Raw genomic sequence first — 15,801 nt, forward strand, 5'->3', positions numbered from 1 at the left:
TGAAGATTGTAGTTCCAAGCAAATGTTAACTGACTGGTCTTAATAATTATGTAGGTCTCAAATTTATAGTCAATTTGCAAAAAAAAAAAGTTAAGGTTATCTTCTAGCTTTAGTTGACAACTGAAAGCTGCAAACACCAATTTCTATTCATTTGCTTGCTGACATACCGTGTGGCATTTTTAACGCAATTTCAATTTTTTAACAATTTAACCAAATGTCTGTGGCTGGCCTTTTTATAATCTTAATTTTTAGTCAGTTATCTTCTTATCTTTCAGCTTAGACGATCTGCTTTCTTGTCCTTCCATGTTCTTATTGGATAAAAGTGAATTGATGTCTATGGTGAATAAGTTTACCAAGAAGTTACCTTTTCTAGGTACTTTCATTTGTATAAATGGAAGTATGAGCAAAATCTACCTGTCAAGCAACAAACTTTGGTTTTGACTCTTGTGCTCTGTGATTCATTTCAAATTTTCTACTTACACCAAAGTCCAGTCTCTTAAATTCTTCACAGCTTTGAAGCTAATTTTCTCCAATTTTAAGGCTATTTCTTCCTTTGAGTAGATAGTGGTAAAGTTCTAAAAGCTTTTATTGCTTATGTAGAAACACTGAGCTGCTTGTCACCAAAAGGTCACTATTTATGCCATCCAGACAACATAGAAATAGCCTAAGGAACAGTTTCTGCGTGATTCTTACCTTTCCAGTTCATATGGTTTGCAGAGAAATGAGTTGGGGGAAAAGTGTTTGGATCCAGTTCAACACAGCTGAGCTGTATAAATTGGAGTTGGGTCTTGTTAACCTATTCTGCCTGTACATGGTTTTATGTTAATGTATATAAACCTAATCAGGGATGTTATTGGGAAAAATAATGGATAAAAAAAATGCATTCCTCCATAAAATATGTTTGAAAGTATACTATGTAGTTTTTCCATGGAGGATTTAAAAATGATACAGACAAGAATCACATAGGATAAGAAGACACGGAAAGGTTATAATCTGTACTGGTGAGGCAGCCAGGTTGCACAGTGGATAGAGGGATTGGCCTCAGTCAGAAAACAAAACAAACAAAGCAAAACAAAAAACTTGTGTTCAAGTCCAGGCTTAGACACTTACTACCTGTATGTCTTGAGTAAGTAATTTAATTTCTCTCTGCCTCAGTTGCCTCAATTAAAAATAGGGATTATAATAGCACCTACCTCACAAGATTATTGTGAAAATCAAATTAAATACAATTTGTAAAGTGTTTAGCACAGTTAATAAATATTTATTTCCTTCCCCCATCCCCAAACGAATATCTAAGGAAAAATAATAGAAGTCCATGAAAGAATTGTGTGTCCTATGGGAAAAGTGGAGAAGTATTTGAGGTGAATTTTAGTTAGTAGATTAGCATTTGAATCGTCTATCCTTTTCCCTAGCCGTGTTACTTTGAATAAGTCATTTGAACTTCTCTGACCCTTAGTCTCCTCACGCAGAAAGTAAGTATACTACTGCATTGGTTGTTTTGAAAGGTTGCTGTGAGGGTCAAATGAGAACATGAGTATCCAGTGTTTTGTTGCCAGAAAGAGCTATGTAAATGTGTTTTTTTTTTATCATTCCTGTCAGTTATAGATCTGACTTCTTTGTTTTTTATGGGGGGTGGGGTGGGCCTGAGCTAGCACTGAGAGATTTCCCACTACACATTTATGTAGGCATTATCTGAGGTACTCAAAATGACCACTCTTATTTCTATGGCAACTAGAATAATCTTCAAACTGAGGATGAAGACACTTTTATAGTGGCCTAGGAAGCAGTCAACAAGGAGCTATTGGGAGATAAGGTGAACCCCTGATCATATGTCATATAGGAAAGAACCGTAAATTATCACTGTGGCAGTCTTATACAATATTACAGGTACAGGTGAAAAATAACATTTGTCCTCAAATACAAAGTTATGTAGATTCAACAAAGAACATTTCACATGGGTTTATGAAAGATTATTGCTTGCTTTGTGCTCAACAAATACCTTAGTGTTCTGAATAGCTTTCCCCAACTTGAAGCCAATAAAGAAAGGAAAAGAGAAGGACAAAAGAAAATTGGCTTTCTGTCTTAAAAGGAAAGTGGTTCCCACAGAGTTTTCCAGACCACATGGTGCTCTACCCAAATGAATTTCAGACCAAGGGTCAATTGGAAGTTACTCTTCAACCTCAGGAGAGAAACAAAATTAACTTAGCTTGGTGTCCTGAGAACTGGTTCTGGGTCATCCCAGGGGGCTAGGGTATTTTCCCCTCTCCTTTTTCCATCAGTGGACTTCCTCCCTATCCTGGATCCACATTCATAAAAGTTTAATCACTGATAACTCAAAAGGAAAAGATAATCCAGTTTCCCAACTCAGAAGAAAAATAGAATCCCTACAGCAATCTCAGAGCACATGAGACTCTCCTTATAGGGATTAGACACCTAGGGTCTAATTGTCCTTGGTTCCTAACTTCCTTATTTCCTTTGAGTGATAAGGCTAGCCAATTAAATATCTCTTCTACCCAGGACAAACCAAAATGTTTTCAGGCGGTTGTTATTCTAAATGGTGCCTCCTCCATGGATCCTTGCCACTGCCAGGGCAATCAAAATGGAATTTCAAACAACCAATAACAGGTCAGAGAAAGTAGCAAACAAAGTCAGTTGAAATCTTCATAGACAAAAAGATTAAGTCCCAAGGGTTGATTATTTGAGATTTCTCATTAAGCAGACAAACTGTACTCTATGGACTTATAGGACATAAGAGTCTCATAATAAGGCAAGAAGTCTAGGTTTATTTAAATGCAACAGTAAAAATAATGAACATTTTTCAACTAGGCACCAGTATTTCAGTGATGAAATGACTTTCTGACTTTAGTCCATACTTCTTATATTAGTCTCAATATCAGCATTCAATAGTACACAAATGCAAAATTCTACAAAATGAAATGGCTTGTAAAGGAAACATGAAGTGGGAGAAAAGCTGTACAATTATAATCTAAAACAGACAGAGGAAAAAAAAACTGCCAAGTGACAATTTTCTATAGTGGATACCCAAAACTAGGGTACCAATAGTGAAAGTCTGGAGTAGGGAATCTTTCAAGGGATCTCAAAAAAATGACCAGTTTTATCCTAGATGTATCAAGTACTGTTTTACTCTTTCAAAGCAAGCCTAGCTACATTGCTAGTCAGAACTCACAGGGTTTTGGAGTGGAAGGATATCTTTTTCTCAAATGCTATCAGCTCATCTCCTCCCTCTGCCCTTCCCCGCCACATGCTCAATTTTGGTGTGGCTCCCTACTGTTATCCAGCAGTGGTGAGCATTCCAGTGCCATTTAACCAATTAACATAAATTAATTTTACAAAGGGATATTTACTTTGAAGATATAATAAGACCAGTAATACAAACATTGCACTCACCACTCCCCCCCCCCCACCATACCATGAGGGACACACTCTTTTCTATACTAGGAGAATGGGCAGGGGTTGGGACCTGTGGCCCTGAGGCAACACATGGCCCTCTAGGTCCTCAAGTGCAGCTCTTTGAATCCAAACTTCACAGAACAAATCTCAGGATTTATTCTGTAAAATTGGACTCAGTCAAAAGGACACACCCAAAGACCTAGAAGGCCAAATTTGGCCTGGAGACTGGCTCAGACAAAGCAGTTTCTACATAGCATTGAACACCCAAATTCATGTCCAAATGGGGCATGGCTGCTGGATAAGCCCTTGTATTCATTATCCTTTAGTAAAGAGAGTCCCCTTTGGAGCTAGGTCCCAAAGGTCATTCCTTACAGGCATAAAATTTGGACTGTCAGGCTGTAAACCCCAGCAGGCACTCCACTCTCAGAATTCCTGGTAACTTGTTCTCTTGACCTATTCAAACTCACAAGGTATAGCCTCTAATCTCCTTCAACTAAAATGAAAGAGCAAATCCTGAGGCAAAAGAACTGAGTCCCACATTTATGTCAGCCTTGTATGGAAAGGACACAGTCTCTTTTTCCTCATTGTACTGTCTCTTTTCTCTCATAGTATTGCCATTACACAGGAAAATGTCAGATCAAGGAGAAGGAAGAGAATCTGGTTGACTAGTGCCTTTCGAATGCACCCCTACTTTTAGCTACATATTCAATTAAAGAGGATCTCAATAAACTGGAACCACTTACAGAATGCCTACATAAGGTCCTAAATCTACATGGCAATTGCCATGCCGCTCTTCACAGTCTAATAAGGGCTAAACTTACTGTTCAGTCTCTCATTACAGAAGGAAAGACATTTTTACCAATATTCTTCTCAGCAAATTAGAAGTCCTGCCACAGTTAATGTAGGCTAGGTTAAGAGGCTCATAGATTTAGAGTTATAAAGGATTTCAGAGGCCATATTTAACCCCTTTATTTTTACACATGATAAAACTGAGGCCCAGAGCTTGTGACTTGCTTAAGATCACACAGACAGTTGGGATCTGAACCCAAATCCTTTGACTCCACATCCTACATCCTTTCCACTCTACCAGTGCCTTTCTTAAGGGAGGTGATAACAGGCAACTTCATGGAGTACCAGGATGGCAATGTAATGGAGAATGTTCAACTTTAGGAATACACCTCAAAGGTAACCCAAACCCTGAATCAAAATATTTCACATAAAAAAATGAGCTAGCTAGTAACTTGACAGTCTTAACTATTTAAGATTTGTACTCATTTGGGGATGCTGTGGTACAAAAAAGATTTTGCTTCATTGTTTATGTTACTGAGTCATATCTATTTAATCTGTAAGACCCATAATCCTCACAGTACTATTGCCTCACATGACTTCACTGCAAAGATTTAATTATTGCAGTAAGAAAAGCTCATTATCAAAACATCATATAACACCCTCAACATCAAAGACATAAATCCTATTACTAACAGAAGTTTTAAAACCTATGATAATGTCTCTCACTAACATTCTGTAACAACTCATTAAAAAAAGAATTAAAATAGCACTTAGCAAAGCAGCTGAAGAGAATTTTGTTATAGTAACCTTGAAATTTTGCATGTTAATAAGGTGAAATTTTAAGTGTATAAATCATTAAAAATAAGACCATAATTAATTGGTTCAAATAATTTTTTAAAATCAAGTCAAGAGAAAATAGAACTGTGTGAACTGTGCCCTGTCTTATTTTGGCTACTATACATTTTTAAATGTAGCCTAAGATTGCGTTAGGTTTTGTGAGGGGTCAGGGACATTTTAAATAACACAGCTTATATAACACAGCCAACATAGAAAGAAAACAAAATTTGTCTCCATGTAAATTGTTATACCTTGAATCTTATATTTTCTACCTTCGTAAATGATTTTTAAAAACTTTAATGAAAGACCACATATACATTTATCTCCACAAACTTTTTTCATGTTAGTTTTGGTCTACCATGTTAGCCAGTTGAGGGTTTTTTTAAAATGCTTATTCTGTCACTTGTCATATCAATATCATCATCTAGATATTTGCACAAGCTACCTTCCATGTTCTTATTCAAGTCATGGAAAAGATTTTGAATAGAATAGGACCAAGAACAGTGCCCTAAGGAATGCCCCTAGAGAAAACTATTAACATTGATATAGATTGTTACTTGCTTCTGGACTTATTTTCTAATTTGTGTATGTCCAACTAGATTGTTAGGGCCTTGATAGCAATTGTTATAAGCTTTTTTTTTTTAATTCTGTGGCAGCTTATCTCAAAATAAGAGATTGCTTAAGGAATATTTACTGAATTTAATTTTGTGAATTGATTAAATATGATAACATCAATATCTATGTATTTGTTTTTTTTTTTAATTTTTTGGCAATTGGGGTTAAGTGACTTGTCCAAGCTCACACAGCTAGCAAGTATCATGTATTTGGTCTGAGGCCACATTTGAACTCAGATCCTCCTGACTTCAGGGCCAGTGCTCTATCCACTGCGCCACTTAGCTGCCCCTATGTATTTGTTTTTAAATAAGTTGTCATTTCTATTTTCTGTTTCTTACATAACAATAGTATCCCATATATCTCTCATTCTTCCCATACCATAGAGCCATCCCATATGACAAATAGTAATTTTTTTCTGAGAAGAAAAAAAGAGTTAGCACAAATGATCACTACATTGGAAAACTCCAAAAACATGAGCAGTATGTAACATGTGGACCTCCAACCTCCTTGAAGGAGTAGGTTGGGGTGTTTTCTCATATTTCTTCATTCGAGTCCCAGATAGTTTTTAAAATTTTGTTACGGTTACTTTTGATTTTTGGATGTCATTGTTCTTTCCATTAACATTGTTGTGGTTACTGTGTGTATTGTTTTCTTGATTCTGCCTACTTCACTCTGCATCAGCTCATATAGATCTTTCAATAATTCTATGTATTCATCACACACACAATTTCTTACAGCATAGTAATATTCCATTACATTCATGTACCACAATTTTTAAAACCGTTCCCCAACTGATGGGCACCTACTATTGTTTCCAATTCTCAGCAATCACACGAAATATTGCTATAAATATTTTGGAATATATAGAGACTTTTTTCTAATCAATGGCTTCCTTGAAGTCTCTGGTTCAAAGGGTATGAACATTTTAGTTACTTTATTTGCATAACTCTAAATTGCTTTCCTAAATTGTTGTATCATCTCACAGCTTCTTAATCAACAACGTCAAAGCTTAAGAAAATTTCTACGACCTGGAGCCAGGGTCTCCATGGCATATGAAAGAGTTTTGGAAAGGGGGAGTAAAGGTAAGCCCCTATCATGTTCTTGGGTCTGCTTGTGCAGCCTTGATGCAGTAGCATCAGAAGGGTACTGAGTGAGCTTGGGATCAGTAAGTGTCAGTTCCTGTGGTTTTGTTTTTTTAATTTTCTTTTGGATTCTAGGTGTTCTACACCATGAAGATAGCAGCTGAAGTTGCTTTATCTTTGGCACATAATTTCGATTTTAGAGAGGTTTGAGAGCTTGTGGGAGTGGAAGAAAATGTCTAGTCTACCATCTTGTTGCCCATATGACTCTTTTGGTCACTTGATTTTTATTTTTGACTAGATTTGTGATTCTATTGGTGAGGAAACTGCCTCTTCATTTTATCTCTAATTTGCCACCTGACCGTTAAAAATTACCTTTCAGATATATAGATTGAGGAAGAATTCATCATTAAATAAGCAATGAAGATGATCATAGAAGAATGGACTATTTTAATTATATAAGATTAAAAATTTTTACACAAATGAATCTAATGTAATAAAAATTGAAGGGAAATGAGTAAGTGGGGGAAAAAGTCTTTGCAGCAAGTTACTCTGATACAAGTCTTTTATCTAAGATATGTGAGGAGCTGATTCAAATTTATACCCTTTGATCTAGCTATGCCACTACTGGAACTATACCCCAAAGGGGTCAAAGAAAGAGGAAAAGGACCTAGGTGCACAAACATATATAAAGTAGTTCTTTTTGACATAGCCACAAATTTGAAATTAAGGGGCTTTCCATCTATTGGGGAATGGTTGGATAAATTATAGTATATGAATATAATTTTGTATTACTTTACCACAAGACAGTATGAAATTGATGACTTTGGAGCAAATTCAGAAACATTATCAATTGATGCAAAGTGAAGTGAGCAAAACTAGAAGAATTAATACAATGGCAACAACTTGTATAAAAAACCAACTTTATTTATTTTTCATTTAAAAATATCTGTTTCCCTGGGGAGGGGGCAGTGGAAGATCCAGATTACAAATGCTTATAAAAATCAATGAATATTTTTATTTAAAAAAAAAAGAATGCATACTCCTTAACAGGTAGGATTTTTTTTTTTTTGGCCTTTCTATTACAGTGCTTAGCATAATATCTGTCATATGGTACGCATTTAATAAATGCTTGTTGTCAAGTTGAATCTGGTAATAAAAAAAAAAATTTAGCCTGGTAACTGTACAATCCAAATTCTCTTCCCTAATACAGAACATGTAACACTTTGTCAGTATACTGTATCACTCTGAGAGTAATAGGTTGGTGTACTTATACAAGGTACCTATTCATGAACTGTAACTATACTGCTAGCTTGGGGTCATTAAGTTACTAGCTGCATAAGAACGGATAAATCATTTAAACTCTCTAAACCTCAGTTTCCTCATTTGTAAAATGGGAACAATGTTGATCATATCTACCTCACAGGGGTGTTCTGAGGCTCAAATGAGATATAAAGGATGCAATTTGGCAAAGTGAAAGCAGTACTGTTCTGAGGATTAACGTGACTCTACTTCCTACATTTATTGTATATATTTATTGTATATACAATCATGTATATGTCATCTCCCCTCTCCAATTAAATGTAAGCTCTTTGAGGGCAAAAGACTGTTTGCTTCCTCTTTTTAGCATAATGCCTGGTACATAGTAAGTACATAATAATTTCTTGTTGATTGAATGGTTGGATTCAGAGTAGCAAGATTCAAATTCTTTCTCTTTTCCCTTTTGTGTGAACTCATTGGGACTTAATTTCCTAATCAGTACAATGATGGGACTAGAGCAGTTGGCCTGTGAGGCTCCTTCCAGTTCTAGCTCTGTGAATCTAAACTCTTGGAAAACTTTAAAGGGGTAAATAAACCACCAGATCATCATCATCACATGACTGAAAAACTAGACTTATAATATGGGATCATGGGCAGACCAGCTTTTTCTTTGGCAGTAGCTACTAACTCTAAAGTGACAGTCAATATGCATTTATTAAGTACTAGCTATGTGCCATGCACTGTGTGGTTTCAAAGTTTCACTTGAACATTGGGGAGAAGAGAGGAGATGTGGTGACTAGAGAGAAATCTGACTTTTACTTATACAAGTCCCAATCTTCCTCGATTTGTGAGTGGGTGAATTTAGCTATCTCTTAGTCATTCCTTCTCAATTACCCTCCCCACCATATGTACCTCTTTCCAAGTCCGAATTTTGAAAGTTCATAGGATTATACATTTAGAGCTGGAAGTTCTTCAGGAGTTGTCTAATTCAACTCTTTCATTTTACATATGAGATAACTCAGAGTGCAGGGAAATTGAGTGCTTGAGTGATCCAAGTCACATACTTAGCACCAAGATTCAAAATCAGACCTTTTGCTTCCAAATCCAGCACTTTTTGCATTTCTTCTCTATGTTTTTGCTTCATTTGCTCATCACAGATAATCTATGCTATTGGTTTGTTCGACTAAGTTTACCTTATAGTAGATACAATCTCTGAAGAGTATCATTAAGAGTCACGTGGGCAAATAAATCCCCCTCAGACAATTGAGCATGGTTGGCAAGCACTGTTTAAAAGCATGCATATTCCCAAATCACACACTAAATAACCAGAACAAATCAGGATTGCATTGAAGACAATTTAAAAAGAACTGTAGTTTGTACCATAAATCTATGACTTTAACTTTGTTTCTGTGCTATGCTTAGGGAACATCATAATGACGCTTAGTGTAAGATTTTAAGTTTATCACTAAAAAGCAAGCCAAAGAGAATTTATGCAATTGCTGGGCCTTCAAATTAATTCATCAACTCTAATTCAGAGAATAGAAATCTTAGCAGTTCCTAGAACAGCCCTTATTTTGGAATCCTGAAAGCAGATAAAAATAAAAATGTTGAGGGAAATAAAAATTTGAGTCATGATTTTTTTTTTGTTTTCCTTTTTTCAGCATCCAGATATTTTCCTTAATTAAAAAAAATCACTGGTACTAAATGGAAATAAAGAAGCCAGACAAAGGGATAAGGGTGTATTTATTGACTGCTTGAGATATCTTAGTCACCATGCTCACCTAATGACCTTTCCAAACAAGAATTTGGCTTGCTGTCCTGTGATTTCTCAGATAACTTTCAGTTTGTAGCTTTTTTTTTTTTATTGGAGAAGAGACAATCTAGTTCAATTAAACCAGTTGAAATTATAAATCTAAACTTCTGGTTTGTTTTCCAGAAACTTCAAAATTGAATACTAATTTTATTCAATTTTCTTTGTTTCTCTAGGAGAGACAGTAGAATCTTTAATATTTTATGACAACATTTTTCTCCTTCATTTCTATAGCTGGTATATATAACTCTAAGGATCAGAACCAGCGAAGAATAATCTTGGCTATATTACCTTCAAAATTACAGCTAAGAAACATTTAATAAACAAAAAACAAAAGGTTTGAACTTGAAAACCCAGAGCTATTTTGTAGTAACTCCAAAAGAAATCTTTGGATCCTGTGAACACATTACCCAGACACATATATCATAAGAGCATAGATTTAGAGCTGTTAGGGATCTTCAAGGTCATTTAATGTAATCTCATTTTACAATTCAGAAAACTGAGATTCAGAAAATCTTTCAGTGACTTGTCCAAGTTCACATAGTCATAATGTATAGCAAAACTAGCATTTGACTAACAGGTCTTCTGACTCCAAATCCAGCATTCTTTCCATGTCACCACACTGTCTCCTGACAGGAGTGTTCCATTACTTATGAATTTATTTTCTTGTCAAGAAAATAGAAGAGATAACAAGGTTTTTGAAAATATCAGTAAAAATTATCTAACTCAATTTGTGCTTGAAATTCATATATAGAACCAGCTTAATATAATAAGCCCTAAAATATTTATAGCTCTAAATGCCACTAAAAAAAGCATGTATTCTTTTTATAAATAGTTTTTAAAAAGGGGCCAACCATAAGATATCTAGTAAAATTTTAGCTACTTTACTTTTTTTAAAAAAAATATTTCTTATGCAGAAAGAAACTATTCAAGCATGCCACCCATAGCTCTACTATTCCAAAATATTCCCACATTCAGATCATTATTTTTCCTCTCTTTAAATACCCATCATAGGGAAATTCTGAAGGCAAAAGACAAAATAACTCTCTATAAAATCCCAATCAGTATCAGCAAAGAACAAGGAAAGATGGGAATATAAGGGGAACTGTTGTTGTTATGAAGGTAATTTTAACTAAAGTTGCTAGTACTCCTAGGGAAAATAATATAAAATTGGTGCTACTGCCTTTGAAAAACAGATTTCATAAAAAAGGAGAATATGACAGCACTTTTCAAAAAGGACCTAAATTTATTCCTTATAATGAGAATGCTCTTCCAATTACTTACAACTAAAAGCACTGAATTATTAAATCAATGATCTGGATGACTCAGAACCCAAACTTGATTACCTCTTTCATATGTAGCCTATGGCTGAACTGGGGGTTTTGGAATTTGACTATAATATTCTTATGAGTTTTCCTCATAGGATCTCTTCCAAGTGGCGATCAATGAATTCTTTCTATTTGTACTTTCCTCCCTTGTTCTAATGCTTCATGACAATTTTCTTTAATTATTTCTTATGTTACTGTATCAAGATTCTTTTTTTTTGATTATAGCTTTCAAGGAGTCTGATTATTCTTATATTTTCTCCTCTTGGTCTGTTCTCCAGATCAGTTTTTTTTTTATATTTCACTTCCTCTTCCATTTTTTCTTTCTTTATATTTTGTGTTATTATTTCTTGATCTTTTAAAACTTCACTGACTTCCCCTTGCCCAATTCTAATTTTGAAGGTGTCATTTTCTTCTTTAAGATTCTGGATTTCCTTTTCTGATTGGTTGACTTTCTTTTCATAATCTTGTTGTTCTTGGATTGTTATTTTTTTTTTGTTTTTGTCTTTCCTCAATTTCTCTCATTTGATTTTTAAAGTCTTTTTAAAGTTTTTCTATAAATTCTTTTTGAGCAAATGACCATTTGACGTTATTCTTTGGGGGTAGGATAGGGTTTCTTTACTTCAGTATCTTCTTCTGAAGATAAACCCCGGTTTTCAATATTCCCATAATAACTTCTATGGTTCGATTCTTTCTCCTTTGCCTGCTCATTTGTTTTTGTAGTAAAAGATTAATTTTTATGATCACCTCTAGTCCTGGGGTATAGGGGATGGTGCCTCTGGCCTCAGATCTTCAGTCCTCCCCTCTATCCTGGAACCGAAGCCAAACAACCAGCCTCCCATAAGGGCCCACACTCAGGGGCTTCTCGCCCTCTGCTTCTGCACTCACTGAGTGTGTGATGGTTCATCCTTGCCTCTGCTGCTATCTGCAGCACAGCTGAGTCTGGTGTTTCTTGTCCGCACAGGTTCCCTTAATATTCCTTGGCTCAGATGCCCAATTCCCCTCACTGTCCAGAGTAAAAGTTCCTGTGGCTGAGGCTAAGGCAGTTTCCCCACCCAGCTAACCCCAGGGCTTGCTGCTTGTTGTTTAAACAGACCTTAACCTGGAGGTGTTGACTTGTCAAGGGGACCAAACCTGGTCCTGGGATTTTCCTTCAGATCTTCTCAGATTGTCCCAGAAGGACTCCTGCTGTGCCTCTATTCTTATTTATTTTTACCTGCACTTTGTTTGCTCTGAGGTGCTAATTTTATCTCTTTTTGGGGGGGGGGGATCTTGAGAGCTTGGAATTTTCTGACTTACTCTACCATCTTCCCAGAATCCTCTATGAGGTTTATTAAAAAGAACAGATCAACAACCATAGTAGGTGACAAGTTAAAGAGATTTGGCTTAATTTGCCGACACCAGTTACAGGGATCTTCTGACCCATCAAAATTAAACTATGTTCAACAATGTGCCAACTCAATGTTGTGTGTCTTTTTTTGTATTATAATTTTTTTTTGAAAATTAATAATGTGGTATACTTGGAAAGTCACAGTCAGATACTCATTCCCCAATCGTTCTATTTAAATGGACACTTCTTATTTGTTTGTGTATAAGATCATTTATGGAATGATTTACTCAATCATTTGCTCAATATGTGCATGGGTATATGCTTTCATGGACAGATGCAAAAAAAATCCAAGAAGAACAAAACAAAACGTGTCAATCTATTTGCTCCAAAGTAAAGAAAACTACCTCTTTTAACTTGGAAGTCACTATTTCAAATAGGACAAAAAAAAGAACTATCCAAGCATATGCTAATTTGCAATGGATGCTCGTTCGGAGTTCATAAGATTTGGTACTGAAAAGGATCTTACTGATATTAATCTAGTCTGATCTTTTCATTTTACAGATGAAGTAACTGAATCCCAGAGAAGCCAAGTGACTTGCCAATGTCACACAAAAAGTGGCAGAATCAGATTTCAACTCAGGTTCTTTGGATCCCCAGACAGCCTTCTTTATCCTATACCTAGTATCAAGGTGAAATTTATTTGTTCTGAAATTTACTTAATTTAAAAAATACTTTCAAGCATTTACTAAGAATTTGCCTTGTTAATATTTATAATTTTGTCTTTTCTTTAGTAGTATATGAATCAGTGAGAAATGTGTGTATATGCTGTGTTTTGCTAAAACTTATGAAACTCTACTTTCTTGATTTGGGAAACTTTGCACCAACAAATGTTTATTAAAGACCTGCTTTATGCCAGGTGCTGGGAATACAAACATAAGCAGAAAAAGTCCCTGCCCTCAAGGAGTTTACATTTGAATCAGGGAGATAATGAGTAAATAAATGAATACAAAATGAGTATTAATATAAAGAAAATAAATGCAAAGAAGCTAACTGCAAGATAGTTGGGGACTGAGGGCATTACCATCTGAGAAGCTCAGGAAAAGCATCATGGTGAAGTTTGAACTGGATCTTGAAGGAAGAGAGGGATTTCATAAGGTGGAGGTGCAGAAGTACATTCCAAGCATGTGGGATAAACAGAGTAAAGGCATGATTGAAAGACAGAGTATCCTGTGTGAAGAAGAGAGAGAAGTCTCATTTGGTAGGATCGCAATGGAGTATGAGAAGGGTAGCAATGTGCAATAAGGCTGGAAAGGTTTATTGAGGCCATGTGGTAAAGGGCTTTAGAAGTTAAACAGAAGAACTTGAATGTTATCCTCTTGTTTTTCCTTCCTTTTTGAAGATGACCACCTAGAGGCAATGGGGATCCACAGGAAATAATTTAGTAAAGATGTGATGTGGTCAGATCTGTGCTAAGGCAAATGTCTTTGGCAGCACTATGCAGAATGGACTGCAGTAGGGAGTGGCTTGAAACAGGAAGACTAATTAGGAGGCTGGTAGGAGGTTCACAACCAATTTACTTAAATACCAATCACAAATTTATGTATCCCTTCTTCCACGTGTCTCCCAAGTACTGAAAAGGAAAACCCTCCACAAAACTCTACCACTTTACTAAAGCCAGAACCATGTAAGTCTTTTACTGAAACTTCATTGTATAAAGAGTATGTTATTACTATTATTAATATTATTAATATTATTAATATTTTATATTACTGTTATTCAGTACTAAGTTTCTCAACATTAATACTGGTTTACTAAAATAGTTCTGCCATGAATACCTACTTTTGCATAGTCTAGGTACATGCAAATATACAAATGTTCTCCAAAATAATTAATAGCTGACATTTATAGAATACTTAAATAGTGAGAAATGGATATACCATTCATTCCTTACAACAACCCTGTGAGGTTGATACTTATATGTATTAACCCCGTTTTACAGATGAGGAAACCAAGGCTTAGGGTATTAAAGTGACTTTATCATAGTCAGTCACTCAATGAGAATTATTGAGCACTTTTTTATGTACCAGTCACTCTGCTAAGTGCTGGGGTTAAAAAAGAAAAAGACAGTCCCTGCTCTGTAGGAACTCACAGCCTAATTAGAGAGGCCCCATGCCAACAATTACGTATAAACAAGATATAAACAGGATAAACTGGAGATAATCAGGGAGGAAAGGCACTAGCATTAAGTGGGGTTAGGAAAGACTTCTTGTAGAAGGTAGAATTTTATTTAGAACTTGAAGGAAGCCAGGAGACAGAGATAATGAGGGATATGAAAATGTCTGGAGGTTGCTAGAGGCCAAGGAATAGCAAGGAAACCAATTTCATAGCATCACAGAATACATGGGAGTGAGTAAAGTATAAGAAACTGGAAAGATAGAAGGGATGCCATTTTACATTTGATCCTAGAGATTACAGGGAGCTATTGGAGTTTACTGAATGGGGAGAGGGGAGCAGGAGGGTGATACTGTCAGATTTAAGCTTTAGGAAGCTCAGTTTGACAGTTGAGTGGTGGATGGATCAAGTGGAGTGGAGAGAGATTTGAGGCCATAGTCAGTAAGTGGCAGAGGTGATATCTGCAATATTGCTTTCTGAATATACATAATTGATTCTCTGTTGACCAGAATTTTTATCATGAAATAATCAGTTTTCTTATTAGCTTTTTAGATCAAAGGAAAAGGCTGGTGAGCCACACAAGTAGAGGGATGTTTTGCAATTAGAGTATCACAAAATGTGAAGTGTGTGTGTGTTGTATGTGTATATGTGTGTGATGACAGGTGATGATTTGTGATTCACACTTGGGTTTTTTTTTTGGTTTGGGTTTTTTTTTTGTATTATCTTCCTTGAAAATCCAAGATAAAATCATTTTTATTAATTGTTAGCATGATAATTTGTTCTAATTGTTTTAAAAGCAAAATCCACTTTGGAATATCATCAGCCTTTCTCATAGCCTATTCTAAACTTTAAAACTTATTTTGAACTATATACTATGATTGAGTTTTATTTTATATGTTTTACAATAGCTTTTGGATCCAAGTATTGCCACTTGGGTTACTTTTCCTATGTATTCTGTGTGCCTTTTTCCTTTTCTACTATTCTCTAAGTTGGTCAATGGAATATTTCTAAATTTACAACTACACCAAGTTGCATCATCTGCTGAAGACCTCTGAGGGTCCTGCCCCTAAAGCACCTCTGTCTTTCCAGGAAGACCTTCCTCTAGGGAGCTCTCAGGATAGATCTTTGTAGCTCTACTGCCTGAACATAGCGACGTGTGTCCAAAGAGTTGTA

General features: G+C 35.6%; 1 protein-coding gene across 1 annotated transcript in view; it reads right to left on the reverse strand.

Annotated features, from left to right (window-relative positions):
• HTR1F (5-hydroxytryptamine receptor 1F) overlaps positions 1 to 15,801 on the reverse strand; it is a 151,188-nt gene that overhangs the window by 43,280 nt on the left and 92,107 nt on the right.

This window comes from Phascolarctos cinereus, unplaced genomic scaffold (genome assembly GCF_003287225.1).
Source record: "Phascolarctos cinereus isolate Bilbo 61053 unplaced genomic scaffold, phaCin_HiC Scaffold_7;HRSCAF=346, whole genome shotgun sequence".
Classification (NCBI taxonomy): Eukaryota; Metazoa; Chordata; class Mammalia; order Diprotodontia; family Phascolarctidae; genus Phascolarctos; species Phascolarctos cinereus.